Source organism: Theobroma cacao, chromosome 3, assembly GCF_000208745.1.
Source record: "Theobroma cacao cultivar B97-61/B2 chromosome 3, Criollo_cocoa_genome_V2, whole genome shotgun sequence".
Taxonomy (NCBI): Eukaryota; Viridiplantae; Streptophyta; class Magnoliopsida; order Malvales; family Malvaceae; genus Theobroma; species Theobroma cacao.
The window spans coordinates 2,158,698-2,177,253 of record NC_030852.1 but is presented as its reverse complement, the minus strand read 5'-3'; the positions used below and the strand labels follow the sequence as shown (position 1 = coordinate 2,177,253).

The following is an 18,556-nucleotide window of genomic DNA, read 5'->3' as shown; positions in this document are numbered from 1 at the left end:
GATTTATTGATTATTGGACCTGATAATGGTGTTGTGACTAAATTCAACACCAAGCTTAAGGCTGAATTTGATATGAGTGATGATGGTAAGATGACCTACTTCCTTGGTTTGCAAATTAGTTAGAAAACTAATTATATACTGGTGCATCAGAAGAAATATGCCTCAAAATTGCTAAAGAAGTTCAAAATGGAGAATTGTAAAGCTACTACAACTCTTTTAGTCTTTGGGAGCAAATTAAGCAAACCTGATAGAGGTGCTGAAATAGATGTTGCTTTATACAGAAAACTTATTGGAATTCTTTCCTATCTCTCTACAACCAAACCAGACATCATGTATGCAATTAGCTTTTTAGCAAGGTTCATGTAAAAGCCATCAGAGAATCATCTAGTTGCAACTAAAACGGTACTCATGTACATTAGAGGAACTCTAAGTTTTGGTTTGAAATTTTGCAAGTCTGATAAACAAGATCTTCAAGGGTTTTGTGAAAGTGATTAGGGTGGGAGTATAGAAGATTCCAAGAATACCACTAGATATTTTTTTCCTTTGGTGGTGCTATTTTTGCTTGAACTCAAAAAAGCAGGAAACTGTACCTCAATCTTCTACAAAGGCAGAATACATTATAGTAGCATCTACTGCAAATCAAGCTTTGTGGCTTAGAAAGATTTTACTAAATTTGAAGATTAATATTAAAGACTCAACCACACTTTGGGTGGAGAACAAGTCTACTATTACTATGGCTCACAATCCTATCTATCATGGGAGAACTAAACATATCAAAATCAAGTTTCATGTTATTAAAGATGTTGTTAAAAATGGTGAGAGATCTATAGAGTACTGCTGCACTGCTGACCAGCTAGCTGACTTATTTACCAAAGGGTTTAATAGAGAAAGGTTTGAAGAACTGAGATCCAAGATTGGGATTTGCAATACAGATCTTCAGGAAGTGTGTTAGAATGAAGACTTGTGTTACTGAGTTTGGCACGACAGATGTTTAATTTTTGTTGGTAAAGTGACAAGGCATGTGCCTATCACATGCTTGTTTTTTCATTTTTGTTTTGAGTCATGTTAGACACATGCTTGCTATGTCATTTGCTTTATTTTCCAACTATGGTTGTTTTTTTCTTTCTTGCCTTGAGATTGTAAATGCCAAGTGGCCTCAAACCACTGGTTTGTTGCATGTTGGAAATAGCAATATTCTAGCAGCTATTTTCACGTTCTATTTCTATTTTTAATGTAGATTGTTATCTTGCTACTATGTCGTTTTTGCTCCTGTAAATTGGCTTTCATATAAAAAGGCATTTTTTTGTTATAAAAGTTATCTCCTTTCCAAAAAAATCCTCTCTGGTTCTTCTTTAGTTCTTCTTCTTTGATGAAAGTTTCATTCCTTTATTAAATTTTAATATATTTTATCATGGTATCAAAGCTTCTCAATGGTGTTAAGGGATTGTAAAATGCTTTAGTATGAATTTTTTATCTATTCTGGGTCTCATCTCACTGTTGTGTTTTCTTTGCTCTGTTTATTTCTTCAATGGTGTCTTCAAGCTTCAATGTTACTGCTCCTCCAATTTTTTTCAGGTCAAAATTATCCCATTTGGGTGATCAAGATGCTAGCTTATCTGAGAGCTTGACTTATAGGAGATCATCAATCTGGTGGAGATCCCCCTGTGTTAAGGGTAACTAATCCAACCATCACTCAGCTCAAGCAATATAATGAGGAGGTTGCTAAAAGGTACAAATCCTTTTCATGTTTTCATTCAGTTGTTTCAGATTCCATTTTTACTAGAATCATGAACTATAAAGCCTTGAGATAAATTGAAAGAAAAATTTCATGGGAGTGATAAAACTAGACACTTTCAAGCTCTGAATCTCTGAGGGAGTTTGAACTGAAAATGGGGGATGATGAACTAGTCCAAGATTGTTCTAAAAAAGTTTTTAAGGTTGTGAATAGGTTAAGGCTTTTTGGTGAGAATGTGTTTGAGAAAATGATAGTAAATAAGCTGCTAATTAGTTTGCCAGAGAAATTTAAAGGGAAAATATCTTCCCTAAAGGATTTTAGTGATCTAGGAGCTATTTCTACAACTGAGTTGTTGAATGCCCTTCAAGCTCAAGAACAAAGAAGGGCATTAAGGCAAGAAACTCATGTTGAGGCAGCCTTAGTGACCAAGTATGCAAAAAAAAAAAAATAGTGGTGGCCAGAAGAAATCTGGAAATGACAAAAAAGAAAAAAAGAAGAAAAATAGGGATAGGAAAAAAAGGGAACAAAAAATAGAGTTTCCTCCCTGTTCATATTGCAAGAAAACAAATCACACAAAGTGATACTACTTGTACAAGCCAAACGTTAAGTGTAAGGCCTGTAACCAATAGGGTCATGTTGAGAAAAAGGGGTGGCCCGCTAAGGTTAGGTTAAGATTTTATAAGAAAACCCAAGCTATGTCATTTTATGGATACAAAAAGAAGAAAAAGAAGAGGTGGGTCAGATTCACTTAAGCCTAAACCGATTCAACTTTAGGCTTATCCAATTTATTTTACTTATATAAATTTTTTTATGCATGAATTAAATTTATGAAATTACTTTAAAAAGGATAAGAATAAAAAAATGAAACTATTTTTTTATAAGTAATAAAAAAATAAAACAATTAATTGAATAAAATTAGTAATGACTTACTAAAATTATTGGGGGATCCCAAAATTATTTTCACAAGGTGGATTAATTCTAAATAATTACAAAGTCATAACTTAAAAAGGTAGTAATTAAAATTGAAGATAATTTACAAAACTTCATCCTTAAAATTAAGAAAATTTTAATAAGTGTAATTAATATTCATTTTATTTTGACTTTAAAAAAATATTCATTTATTTTAATAATTTTATTATATAAATTATGTAGCTTTTTTTTTTATTTGGCTACCCATATAAATTATGTAGCTTATGAATAATGATTTTCAATATACTAAATTTTCTTAATTTTAATTTTATTTCACTATTAGAATCATCCTAATTAACAAAATATCATTAATTAATATTAACATTGATTAAGATATAAAAATCAATGTTTTTAAAAACTAAAAATTATTTAAATAAAAAGTTTTACTTAGTAAGACATGGGAAAATATTTTTAAAATATCGATATTTTAAAATAATTAATCTTTAATTTNATTTAAAATTAATTATCTTTAATTTATTATTATTACTATTATAGATAATTTTTTTCAAATTTAAAATTACTCTTTTATTATTTTTATTTTATTTATAATATTATATTATTTAAAATTATTTTTTTATAAAAAAAAAACGACACCCATGCAAAGCATGGCACCGCTCTAGTACCAAACTACCAATAATTAGTCTGTCTCCCGCTTCTATATTGGGCAACTTGACGAAGCTTTGCAAACCAAGCGTTAAGGCTTTTGTTTTCCTTTAGCCCATTGACTTCCAAGTTCCAACTCCAATTTTGGGGTCCAATGGTAATTGAACCTAATTGACCGTCAAATTTTTAATACTAAGCCCAATTTCCACGGACTACTTATTTTACACGTGACTTTTATCACAAGTCAACCTCTCTCCACTACAACCTCAATAAAGCCAGCCAGTTTCTTCCACACAAATTAATTATTATATTTTATAAATTCCATGGCTGTCAATGGAAGATTGTCGGTTGACCTTTGCCTGATTAAAATTTATAAAATTTTCCATTCAAGTAATTATGAATTTTTAGAGAAATCCTCACATATCAATAATTATGTTTTAAGTTAATGATTTGTTTTATATAATTCAATTAACATGTGTTTATTATTTAAATTTGTTTATGTATTGATAGTGTATAATTTTTTAAATAATTTAATTTTTTTATATTAATATTAATATTTTTTTCATAATTCAAAGGGTTCATACGGTCTTTATCTAATCATGTGAAACTCTTGTTATTAACTCTAATATTCACGGGATAAATTAAATATTTTGAAGATCAAACATATCATATACGATGCCGTGTTTTTCATCTAACTCATCTTCTTTTCATCATAGTAGTTTCTTTCTAGATATCTTGGTTTGATCGATTTAATGTTCATTCTAATAAATCGATGAAATACTTATGGTTTTATTTCTCAAAAAGGAAATACTAATATGCACCCAAAAGGAAAATTATATTTGCAAGGTATAGTTCTTAAAAATAGATTTTCAAACTATTTAGAAATATTCAAATCAATTTTTATTTTTTTATTGCATTCAATCAAATATTTATATTTTTATTTTGAATTAAATAAATCTTTATAGCTAACGGTTGATTAATTATTATTAATTAAAATATTATTTATCATTTTATGTCACATGATATTAATGTGACATGTTGACATATCATAATGGATAATAACTTAATATACTAATGTGATATAGTAACATGACACGTAAAATTTTTTCCTATTCATATCAATATCACATGAATATAAAATGAGAATTGGTATTTTAATTGTTAACAAGCAGTCAACTCTTAATTATAAACTTAATTAATTCAAAATAAAAATATAAAAATTTAACTAATATAATAAAAAATAAAAATTATTTAAATTTGTTTTAACAACTTAGTAGTTTTTTTAAATATTATGTCTATTTTCAAGAACAAAGTGTCTATCATTTATCACGTGTGAGAGTTGAGAAGTCTGAGATGTACTAATTAATGAGAAATTCAATCATTTTGACTACCATTTTTTTTTTGTTTATTTTGACCAATAACTTGATTTTTTTTTAATAATTGAATAAAAAGGATTCGAACCCTACTCTTTAAGTAAAATATCATGTATCAATCAATGAGTCATATGCTCAAGTGCAACCAACAATTTGATCGGTGTTTCTCATTATTGAAAAAAATAAAGACAATGCTTTGTTAATTTATATCATGGTAAACAATTAAAACTTAGAATATGATTGCTCCAATATCTGTCGAGAATCTATGAAACATCACTAGGTTTTTTAAATCAAATAGTCAAATGCGATTTGCCTTCTTGCTATTTTAGACCAAAGTTTTTCCAGTCTTCCCTTCTACTTCTAAGAAAATATGATTTCCATGGAAGTGTGACTCTCGTGTTGGAAATACATAGTTGGGAAAGTGATGAGCAAACAATTTAGATTGTTACTTTTGCTTTCCACACTTTCTTGGTTGTTGTATTTAAATTGTTATAAATTAAGTAATTTTCAAGTTGGGTTGTTGAGACGAAAGTTATCGTTAATAAGGGCAGATCGAAAGTGGAGGTAGGGTGATGGTTGTTATTTTTTAATTTAAATATTAATTTTTTTATTATTATATATATATAATTTAATATATATAAATTTATTTTTGTTTAAAATCTTGTATCAATCATTAATCGCTAATTAAATTGTAACTAGTTATTTTAATTTTATGAACGAAAAATCATTATAAAAATTATTTTAAAATGAATTAAGACGAATTACAAAATATAATATAAATAAATCAATAATTTTGGGAACCAACAAACACTTCCATTTCACATTGGATAACATTTTTAATTTAGACTTAATTTTGATTCTTTCTTTTTGGTTGGAACAAAAATCGTGGCGTGATGGAATCATAGTTGAGAGTTGAGAGAGCAATTTGATGGTCAAAGGAAGCTTTAAAGATGGGGCCCAACCAGCATGGGAAATTGAAAGCTACTGGTTCAAGTGGCGGGCCGAATGTCTCCTCTTTGGTGCTCATGACGAGACTCTTGGTAGCTCCCACCAGCCACCCTTCGGTTGTGGCTGATCATCATCGTCATCAACAAATCAAAATTAAATACAAATAATAAGCATCTTAAAACAGCATGGTACATTAGAATATTTAATTTATTAATTAATACATAATTTTTTTATTTAAAAAATAATATCTAAATATTTCTTGTTCAAAATTTTTAAAAAAAATTCTAAAACAGCATGATGACAGTAATTGCTTCTTCTTCTTTTTTTGTCCCTTTTGAAGTTAAACTAAATAATAGAATTCGGTAGAGGTCGATAAGACAATCTTAAAATCAAAAAGATTGATTTATAAAGAGCATAGATTGATCATATGTCAGAATTTCGTATAGTTTGATAAGATAATCATAAAGTCAAGTTCACATATTGTGAATCGATTGATATTTTTTCAACACCAATTTTATGATTTGGTGTAATTCAAGATTGACTTTAAATTTTATAATTTTTTAAACATAATAATTAAAACAATAATATTTTATTATCATGTATATAAATTTTGCTCAAATAATCCGTATACTAAATTTATAAATACTAATAAAAAAATTTATATATCCACGTTAGAATTCATTTACTCATCCTTAAGTTTTACTACTTTTAAAGTTTAAACTTTTGCTTAGTTTTATTTATTTAGTTATTCTCTCTATTGAATATAAACACTTTAAGTAAGTAATTTTTAGCTTAATGGTAAAGATTCTTTTAAAAAAAAACAAAGGCATTTATTTTTTATGGATTCAAGCTCTTACAATTTACAAATGATTATTAACTTAAAATAAGTCTAGCTTTCAAGTGTAGGCTTTGACTCTTTAATTCAAAGCAGATGGGTAAGTGTTTAAGATTATGAATCATATTAAAAGTATCCGTTTTAAAAAATTTGGACCTTTTGTTACTTAGAAAGTTACGAAAGCATCGTAAAATTGATTCAAATTCATTGACTTATATTTAATCGCAAAAACATTCTATTTCAAAAGTCAAAAACAAAATTTTCAAATTTTAACTATTGTTGGGAACGCGTGTACTTATTTTTTAATTATTATAAAAAATACCAATTTACCATTTTGCTTGGTGAAGGCATGATCTCTCTTAAATATTCCAATCTTGATTCTCAAAGCACAATTAGAAGAAAAAAGGGTACTATGAAGCGTAAAAAGTGAGTCATAGGAATAACAGTGCCATTTTCTTTCACAAAGAATGGTATGGAAGCTTAAACAACCTAACTTATTCGCACTGTCACCTATCCACAATCTTTATACAGTTATACATTCCACAAAACTTCAATGCTATCATCAAAAGACATAAATTGAAAATGTAAACAGAAAATAGGAAATAAAAACCATGCCAAATAACACCTAAATTGTTGGTGTAGATGACAATAGTATGCATACTAGTTTAAACAATTTAGTTGTGAAAATTTAAATAAATTTTTATTTTTTTATTATATTAAATAAAGTTTTTATATTTTTACTTTGGGTTAAATGAATTTTTATAACTAACGATTTATTAACTGTTATTAATCAAAATATCACTTTTTTTATATCACATGACATTAATGTAAATTGTAAAAAAAGTCACATGATTATGTCAGCATATTATATGATATTATGATATATCATGTCAGCACCATGTGACATAAAATCACAATTGACATTTTCACTAACAATAATTAATTAACTATTAATTATAAAAATTTATTTGATTCAAAATAAAATTATAATTATTTAATTTAACGTAATAAAAGAACAAAAACTTATTTAAATTTTTTTATAATAATACTTTGATTAAATTATGCAATTTAAAGTATTAATATTAATCCCAAATTCTCAATAAAATTTCTTGATCATAGGTACACTAAAAAATCTTGCACTTGAGTTACACCTTAATATTTCCCTTTTTTCACCAATAAAAAATCTCACCCACTGCGGGCGAAGGGTTCAGTCTTCCGCGAATCATCGCAGAAAAGAAACACAAACATTGCCATTTCTTCAGCGCCACATTATACCATCCCTCCTCCTCGCTTGTCCATCACTCGCGCATCAGCGGCACCCTATTCCACTGGGCCCACCAATAACCCTTTCCCAGATCAAACGCGTTACCGACATAACGCGTCATGTAACATCCCGATCTTTTTTTTAAACTTTCAAGCATCTCATGAAACCCCTATAACGTGTGCTTACATAATTCTAATGACGTCACCCACGTAACGTCCTCAAAATCGAACGGCTGAAAACGACCGTCCTCCATATGAGATGGAGCCATATACGTATACAAACAACCAAGAAATTAATTAAAAAAACCACACACAATGGTGCAATTGGAAAACCTATGATTAAACGTACAAGACTTTATATATAAAATTTTCACGGATGCATCTCAGCCGTTAAAAATATGGAAATTTTAATTCAAAAATATTTTTTTATAAAATAAGTTTATTATAAAACAATAAAATGTCACTTTTTATCACATTAAAAAAATTAAAATTTGTATTTAATCATTGTCAATATATAAATTTTTAATGAAATGGTAACCAATAATATATTAAATATAAATAAGAAAGAATTGTATTAATTATTTTTAAACTAAACATCTATGATGACAATGATACATGCGTCATTCATCAACGCCACGAATATCATCCATGAAAATGAAAAGAAAAATCAAACCAATTACCAACAAATAAAAGACAAAAAAAAGTATATAAAAAAGGAGAGAGAATCAAACCATATTAAAGTATGACTTTGGGTTGTGTTAGTCATGGCGTTGTAGACACTAAGGCAGTTTTAATATAAGAAATCACTCTCAAAATCAGAGAAAATTCTTGGGGTTTTTTTTGTTTTTTGTGTTTTGTTTAGCATTAGAAAGAAGAAGTAGAAGAGGAGGAGGAAGAAGAAGAAGAAGAAGAAGCAGAAGAAGTTTGTATGTGAAAGTTTTAGGAGTATGGAGAAGGAGAAAAGGAAAAGGAGTGAGAAGGAAAGCATGGAGGGAGTAGTAATTGAGAAGAAGAATAAGGTAAGGAAGGAGGAGGACGCAAGCGAGGAAGAGGTGGAGGAGTTTTTCGCAATATTGAGGAGGATGAGGGTGGTGGTTAAATATTTCGAGAAAGGTAGTGGGGAAGGGTGGAGGGCGGCGGTGGAGGCTGAAAGAGCAGTGGTGCTGGCCGACGACGATGCTGACGCCAAGGATGGCATCGCTGATGATAATGATAATAAGACAAAGGAAGCCGTGGAGGAGAGTGGCGTTTTGGACTTGAATGCGGCGCCAGAGGAGGAGGAGGAGGAGGAGGAGGAGGAGGAGTAGAATCCGATTAGTTGACCTTGGAAGCCAAATTCCATACATGAAGGTTCTTAGATTTTTTTTCTCTTTTTTTTTTTCCATGAAGCTTGTTCTTCACGTTGTAATATGGTGAATTTACTTGAGAAAAAAAAAACTAATTTTATTTTTCAGTAGTTTTAATCTGATCTGATTATCATTATTACGTAGACTAAATTAGCTTAAAATTAAAAAAGAATATTCAGAATTTTTTTTTTTGTGCTTTAAAGCAAATATTCTCTAATTTTTATTAGCTGTTTTAGATATGTGTCAGAGTTAGCTTAAAAAATTAAATTTTCTTAAAGACTAAGGTATCATGAAATTATGAAGATATCGAAGGAATTTTCTTTTTTTAATGCAATTAATTAACTGGCTCAAAAAATAAGAAAGAATGACGCAAAATAAAAATTAAGTTAATTATGGAAAAAAGCGAGGAGAAAAAAGAAAAAAAAAGCAAAAAATTAGACAAAAAAAAAGGCTAGAAAATCATATAATTTAAGGGTAGATTAATAATTAAGAATTTCTTATTCCCAATTATCAAGTTTTGATATCCTTTTCAATAAATATATTTCCTTCATGGTAGCAAACTCTAATAATTCTTTATGTTCTACTTGCACGAGGATTCAAAAGTTAAAAAGAAAAAGTTTGATGTGCTAATTCATCCTTATCTTAATCTTTGTTATTTGATAAAACATATAAAAATTAGAAGAAATATAAAAGAATTTTATAGAAAAATAAATTAACATATAAATGTCTTTTAAAAAAATAAATCAATAAATCAACGCGTAGTCGAAGAGTCGAAAAAATCCAATGAACATAAAATTAGAAAATACTTATATAAAATGAAATTTGAACTTAAAATGGAATAATTTACGTAATTCTTTATCGGTCCGGGTGAGTTTTTTTTTTTTGTTTTAATGCTAACTCAATAAAAAATAATTATATGTTGTTGAGAATTTCTAAATTGGCTTTTTATTAAATGTAATTGAAATAAAAATACAAAAACAATCATATAGCTGGGTGATATTATTTACTGGAATTACTTTTAAATCTTATATAAAATCTTGAAATGTAAAATGGGTAAAGCAAAATAATGATTTATTTTAATTTCTCAATCAATTAATATATAATACTGTTAGTTTAGTTATTATTAAAGCCTTTTGTAAATACGAGAAAATTAAAAAGAAAAAATAACAAACTTTTTATTATAAAAAAATAAAATATTTAAATTACAATAAAATAGTACGTGAGAATGAAATTATCATAATATCACTTAAGAGAATAGAAGTACTGCTCCTAGGAAGAATCTTGAAAATTATCGTGTCCATAGAATATTAAAAGATCAAATTTAAAAGAAAATTTATCAATCGATTGGATTCTCGATATATATACGTGTTTACAGGATATTGAAAAGTCAAATTTGTAAAAAAAATCTACCAACCTGTTGGATTCGCTTGTCGTTCTTTTTTTAAAGGACTTTTTCTAATAGTTGAGATCAAATCGAAATGAATTACTTGTGATATGTAAAAACGAAATTAAATAAAAATCATGTGAGTTGTTCAAAGCAGAAGATAAACTTTAGAAATTTATTCCTCATTTGTCACCCCTTCATGTCAATCATCAATCTAAACGAGTTGAAAGTGTGCATAGAAAGGTTCATATTATTCTTTTACACGTCACTAATGGATATCTTTCACTACTTTTATTATTTTTTAAGTATTTTTTAGAATATTTTATTAATAGGTTTCAAAACGAGTTACCAAAGACGTTGAAGAAAAAAAAATCATTGAAAATTAATTTCAATGATTTATCTAAGTTTTGTCCTATGTAAATGGCATTGCAAGTTATTTCTATTGTACTATAAATTATCACAAAATATATAAAAATGCATGACTATATAAATATATATATATGTATATATATATATATATATTAAAGTTTAATCTTTGACTTTGAATTCCTATAATATTTCTCAAATGGAAATATAATTAAATCTCTATAAATTACCTTAGAGACCATGAAAATTTATTAATTAATCAAGATTTTATTTAATTGATAAATTAATAATTTATTAATTTATACATCAATTAAGCTTTTTTTTATGTTTAATTCATGTATAAATCATTCGTTTGTCATCATCTTTGGTATTGGAGTTTGTCTCGTGCAAACATACAGTCAATGCAATAATTACAGCAATCACATTGTATAATTTTTTTTTACAATACGAGAACACTACATCAGAGCATTTTAATGCATTAAGAAAAGTTGAGGTGTAAAGACATAAATTTTTAGAAATAAGTAATGTTGAAGTCATATTTTACAAAAACCTTATAAATGAGTTATGTATATATAATTTTGATATATAAAGAGATTATTAATTTATATATCAAATTAGACGTATGTGTTTTTTTTAAATGTATTATCTTATAAATTTAGTAAATTATTAAATTTTCACATTGATCTCAAAAGATCAGTCAAAATTTAAACAAAATTTATATATATATGTTCAAGACCTTCAATAACTTCCTATTAAAAGTCCTTTTCTAGAATTAAATCAATGTGCAATTTGCCAATTTCTTGGATTTGTATGTTCAAAAATAGGGAAAAAACGAAAAATGGAAGATAAAGGCGAATAATACATAACTATAAAAGCTAAAACAAAACAAAAATATGTATCAAAAGGAAAACATAAAAGAAAAAATTATTTATATATGTATGTATGTATTAATAAGAGAGAAAAATGACTCTACATGACTGCAAGTATTCTTAGTATTATTGTTTAATTATGAGATTAAAAACTCACTTAATGATAAATAATTATAAAATTAATGAGTCGAGTTTCACATATGTTTTGATTTTTTTAATGTAAATATTATTGATATTTTAATATTAGTAAATGTAACTGATTTATATGAAAAAAGAAAAAGAATGTGCGAAAATAAAGTCCTCCACAAATTAATACTTGTTTTGCCTTATAAAAATTATCACAATTTCACTTTTTTTTTATCTTTATTATTTTAAATACTTTACTAAAAATAATTTTAAAATATATATATCTCTCTCTATATATATAAAGTACTAAATTCAAAATTTTTAAGAAGTGTTTTTTATATTTTAATCAGTATTATAATTTAAAGTAAAAAGGTCAATTTTTTTATAATAAATTGATCTGAAAATATTGTTATAATAATCTGAATGCAAAAGAGAACATAATGTTTGTGGTTATCTAAGAAGTTTTTATAATTTAATCTCAACCATTTAAAATAAATTAATATAGACCTGTATCCTTACGTTAAGAAATACTTACACACTTATCTCTAAATCAAATATTCGGATCTCTCTAAAATTTTCACAAATCAAAACTTAAATGTCAAAAAAATCATAAGCTTATTAGTTTTTTTTTTGTCACAAAAATATATAAATGATAGTCCTCACATAATATGTGCATAATATATAACTTAAAACAAATGGTACCATCTACGCTATTCTTTGTTCTTAAATCAATAGAGAAAAACAAAGAAATCTCCACTGTCTAAATTTAAATTTTGTTTTGATTTTTGTAAATATTATCATTATTTCTATGGATAAATATCAAATTTCTCATATTGTTCTGTGATTTAATACTGAATTTTATTACTATACTTGAATTGATTTGAACTTTGTCATTGTAAATTTACTTTGGATCAAATTTGGAACAAAATTAACAAAATAGTGCATGTAAAAATCACATTAACTTTATCTCAAGTACTCATGATGCTAACAGAAAAATAATGGAAAAAAAATTAATTTATCAATAATTTTCATATGTACATATTTGTTTATGAAATTTCACATCATAATTTATGTTTCTTGAAATTCTATTAAACTGGGTAAATAATATTCCTTCATCATTAATTATTTTTTAAAAAATCAACAAAAACAAAACTATGGTGAAAAAAAATCAACACAGTTAAATTACAAATGATATAATTCAACATTAAATCATAGTATAATGAAAAATTCGTATTTATCTCTAATTATTAATAAATGAAAAAAAGGTTACCTTCTTATTCATAAACTGTTAAATTACATGAATATGTGGCATGCATTTAATTTCTTTTTGTCCAGTTAAAGGGCACTGTAACCCTGTAAAGCTTGAGTCAAAGGGCCAGAGGCTGTAGGCTGGGCAATGGTTGCGCTGCTGGGCTCTAGGGCATTAAACACTCCAAGTTATTTAGCCCCAAAATTAAATTCCAATATGCACAAAGCTCGGGTCCAATACAACCCGTTGACATTATTATTTCGAAATAATTAAGTAATGTATTATTCATCGTCTCAAAAGTCTAAAATCTTTATCTAAATTTGATCTCATTTTTATCATTCCAGTTAAATTAAAATTTTTTACTGGAAATTATGTTAGGAAAATTGGGTTTGAGTTAATTTTTTTATTAAATTTGCAAAAAGATAATTTATCATGACATTGCAAAGAGTGACATCCTTGATAAGAGTAGGTGTAGCTTGATTCTTAAGCTAATAGCTTTTTCCATCACCCTAAACTTCTCATTGAAACAAAAAAGGTAGAATTAGCATCTTAAGTGGGTTTCATATTCATATTTTGGAAAACAAGAGATGATATGGATGACTTAGGCCTTTACAATTTGATTCTTAAATCTTATTAATTTGATTGGAAAAACCCTTTGAGAGACAATGTGGATCATTACCCTTAAAACCAAGTTCCTCCACTCACTAACAAAATGATTCCTCTCTTTTTTTTAACTTTTACAGTCTCAGCTTGCCAACCACACATTATTATTTTCTTTCTTGGATTTGTTCAATAAACTAAAAAAGAAAAAAGAAGAAGAAGACAATGAATGGAAGAGAGAAGGAAAAAGGGCAAAAAGAGAAAACAAAGAATCATGATTTAGCTTTGCATTAGGTACCATCTGGGGCGTGTCATAGGCTGAAAGTCAATTCAATTTGATGGCTTGTCTTGTTTTCTGAATTATGTGGGTTGCACTGTTTCAATAATTTGCTAAACAGTCTTAAGAGAACAGAACAACCTGCAATCTTTTTTATGGGTCCAATTCTCTTTTCTTCTTTTTTTTTTCCTTTTATTTGGCTTGATTATATGTGATTGATTAAGCCAGTAGGGCTGCATGAAACACAACATTATCTTAGGACTGTACTCACTTTCACACTCACATACACTCAAAGCAAATTATAAGCAAAATTAAAAAAAAAAAACCCACACACACAAAATATAGAGGCAAACTAGAAAGGAATGGAGTTAATGAGATAACATGCATTAAGCCCTCTGCCTTATGTAAGATATGATTTCTTTTTTTTTGCATGCTAAACAGGAATATAGAAGAGGTTGTAGAAAATTAATAAATCAGATATGTTTTATACTTTGATGATAGTATAGACCGAAGACAGGTGTTTATTTTAAGTGTTCTATGCTGACATTTTGCTTTATTTTTTAAAAAAATGGATTAATATTCCCTTTTACATTGAAATATCAGTAAAGTATAATTATCTGATATTAACAAAATTTTTTGGTATTTATATAAGAATCTTTTCAGTGCAAACAATGGATTGCATGTTCAATCATATAACAAGGAAGATGGATGTCATCATAGGCACTCTTTCATCCATGTATTACTTTTGAGTTTTGTCTTAAACTAATCCATCATATCCAACTAGTTGTAGGGCTCAAAATCTTGGCCATCCTCATATATATATAAATTAAAATTATAAAATTGATTAGGTGGAAAGAAATTTTAATTTATCATGATGGCATGGCAATCTTTCTTTTTTTTTTTTTTGAATTTAAAAACTAATTTATGTAAAGTTTAAGTGGTTGACCATTCTCCAAAACCCAAATTTTGAAGCCTAATTTCAGAGGCAAAACAACATCAATCTAGACATCTGTCATACCAACAGGCAAACCCTGGATGGAATAAAATTAAGCAATTAATTAATTAATCAATAGCACGCGTGCTTTTAACTAGAATATCTAAGGTGAGATGACCCTTTTCATGCCAACAATTAAAATCAGCCATGTAGAAAAAAAAATTCCTATATTCAAACAAATTAAACAAACCATCACTTCTATTTTCTTATGTTATAATGCAATATTGTATAGTCCACCACAAGAGGATGGCACTCAAATTTCCATTAAAACGCAGTTCAATATTGCAAGTTTGATCTCATTCCAAATAAGTCCAAGTATATATATTATAATTAAGCATCCATCTAAAGATGTAGTTTTTTATAGCGATAATCAAAGGGTTAACCTAACATTACACGTCTAAATTAAGTGAAATTAGTACGCGTTATAATACTAATTTGGATCGATATACTTTAATTAGAAAACGTCAGTCAACCGTGGCCTACTCCATTGGAAAAAAAGAAAAAGGGTTTTGTGTACGAAGTTAGATTGACATTATTCTTACCAAGAATTTGGTTCTTGAAAAGAATAAATCTTGCCCAACTTTTATTGTGGGGATGACTTTGATAATGTACTAGAAATCCATTTCTTTCTTAAAGTTTGCGAGAACAATTCCACCTTCAAGGTTTTTGGTTGTCTTTTCTTGGAGTAATTTCGAATTTTCTACATAGAAATGGATATATATTGGGTATATACTCATTGATAAGAAACATGCCATGACTAGCTAGCGGCCATAAAGATCAAATTTGGAACAATAGAAAAGGAGCATCATTTGAAAATTTTGTGATAAATTATATTCTTCCTTGGGAACATGATGTTGAATCTAATTTTTCACATGAAAAACGACAGGTTACACATTAAAGCAAATCCAAATGGCTAGAAGTCTCAAGGGCAGTTGTCAATAAAGGGAAAAATTTTGCAAGTTGGAATCAATCTCAAGCTGTTTAATATTAATTAACTAGAAATAGGAATTAATATAACAAATTTTTATAAATAAAATATATTCAAAAAATCAATCAAAAGGAATTTCAGTGTTAACATACAAATCAAAATTATCTTTCAAAAGAAAAGACATACAAATCAAAATGACAATCCTGTGGCTCCTAAGACGGGTGGAGCCAACCATTTAGGATAAAAAGGAGATGAAAATAGGGGGAAAGGAAAACCGAAAGTGGTGGGAAACTTCCACTTACTGCACGTTTGGTACAGGGAATAGCTAAGCTATTCCCTGTCTATTCCCAAGGGAATAGATTACCTCCGTTTGGTATGGTAATATCACAAAGAATAGCTATTACTTAGTAATAGCTATTCTCTCAAAAGGGGTAAAACTCAGGCTTAGTTAAACCCGAGGCTCCCCATGGTTTTTGCTATTTCGTGACCATGGGAATAGCTTTGAATTATGATATGACTAAAATGCCCCTTACTGTTTATAAATATTACAACCCTAGACCTATATATATATTTTTTTTCTCATTTTCTCTTTTTCTTTCTCTCTCTTCCCCCATTCTTTCCTCTCTTATTCTCTCTCTAAGTGGCATCAACGCCGGAGATGATGTTAGCGGCGGCGGCGACGGCAGCGACTGCGACGGAAGCGGCTGTGACGGCGATTTTATGACCGAATATGGTCGGACCAGGTTACGCCGGAGATTTGGCCAGATCTGGCACTCAACGGCCAGATCTGGCAGCGGGAAGCACCGGATCTGGTGCTTCCCGACCAGATCCCACGGTTGGATCTGGCACTCCACAGCCAGATCNCATCGTTTTTAGAAAATGACGTCTTACCTTACATTAGGGTTCATTTGTTTTATAGTAAAATATTTTTAAAAAAATATTTTTAAAATTTATACTTATTTAAAAAACAAAAAATTAATGTCAAATATAAAATATTTTATAAGTCAATAGAGTTAATCACAAAAAATGTTTTACGTTCTTGAAAGACGTGAGGCATTTTCCAAAGAACAACAAAAACACTTTTATACTAAGTTTATGAGTATAAGTTTGATAAATATTACTATTTAACTTAAAATATTAAAAAAATAAAATATTAATATTTAACTTTAAAAAAATTAATTTTAAATATTAATATTTAAATTATCGATTATTAATATTTTCATTAAACTATAAAGTATTAATATTTAAAAAATAAAAATAAAATACATTAAATATAATAAAGGGTATTTTTGTCTTTTTATTTTCTATTACTTTCTTATTCCAAAGCTATTGTTACCAACCAAATATTGTAATAAATCATAATAATTATTCCTACTCTAATCCATTTATCATACCAAATTACGTAATACTTATTTTATTCTATTCCCACCTCATTCTATTTTCATGTAATAACTATTCTATTCCATTCCTCTCTATTCCGCGAACCAAACGTGCCATTATATAATTAGAATCTTCTATATTCACATGTCCTGAAGACAAAAATGACTAGATGTATACTTCATTTAAATATATTGATCATAATGAGTTCTGAAACTTCTAGGTTACTTCCCATAAATTAATTATATTGTTTTATATATTCATAATATCTTTTATTTGAAAAAATAAGATTTTAACCTAACTTTACACATAAAGATACATGCATCCATCATTAAATCAAAACCTAATTTAAGAGACCTGAAAACTTTAACTTTCACTTCTTCATTAAATGAAATAATTAATTACATTTTTTCGTACAGATTAAATTCTTTAATTTGGTTTTCTTTTGTTTACTTAGGTATTTGTTGTTTTTTTTTTTTGGTACCGCCTTTCCCTTTTTCATATATTGACATTAATCAGAACCCAATCCTTAATTATTAAAAACATTTTAAAGTTTTGACTTTGGTTAATTGGTTCAAGAATTAAAGCCTTTAACAATATAATAAAAAGTCTATTAAAAAAACCATACAATAAAAAGTGCCAGCTCCATCATTTTTATCTATATGTTTTCATTAACATAGCTTTTGTATAATTTCCAAGGTCACTTTCTTTATTATCGTTTTAATAATTTTCAAGCTCAGGTTTGCCCTTAATGCAGGGAAAAGAATCAAGGAAAATTACTCAATCCACAGACTGAAGATCTAGGCTCATCTTGATAAAGCTTATATTTTAAATACTTATGATCTTATTGTAATATTGATTTGTGTTTTAAACTTGTACTTATTATTATTATTAGAGTGAGCACTCGATCAATCAGTTCGATCAGATCAATATTAAAATTTCAAAAATTAAATTAATCAAATCAAAAAAATTAAGACATAAAAAAAACACCAACCAATCGTACGATATGCTAAAAATGAAATAATCTAAATTAATTTATATTCAGTTAATTTATCAGCTTTTATCATATAACCTTGATAGCCCTAGTTTTATATTCTTTTCTTGGTAAGCATGTCTGGTTTGGCTTCCACTTTCCATGTGTTGTGGCAAACACAGCTTAAAGCTATCATCCTTTTTTCCGCAATTGGGTGATGTTTTCTTTTGGAATAATTAAATGTTAAACCGACGGGGGGTAAGGGTAGGCTTACTCATGAAAAATTCGTCTCCTTTTTTTCTCAACCGTCACTATGTATAGATTCAAACCCACATTTACAC

General features: G+C 27.7%; 1 long non-coding RNA gene across 1 annotated transcript; it reads left to right on the top strand.

The window, feature by feature from the left end:
• LOC108661246 lies at positions 1,336-5,804 on the top strand. The gene is made up of 3 exons (XR_001926994.1): positions 1,336-1,459; positions 1,576-1,729; positions 5,586-5,804. It is a non-coding gene; the product is annotated as an uncharacterized LOC108661246 (long non-coding RNA).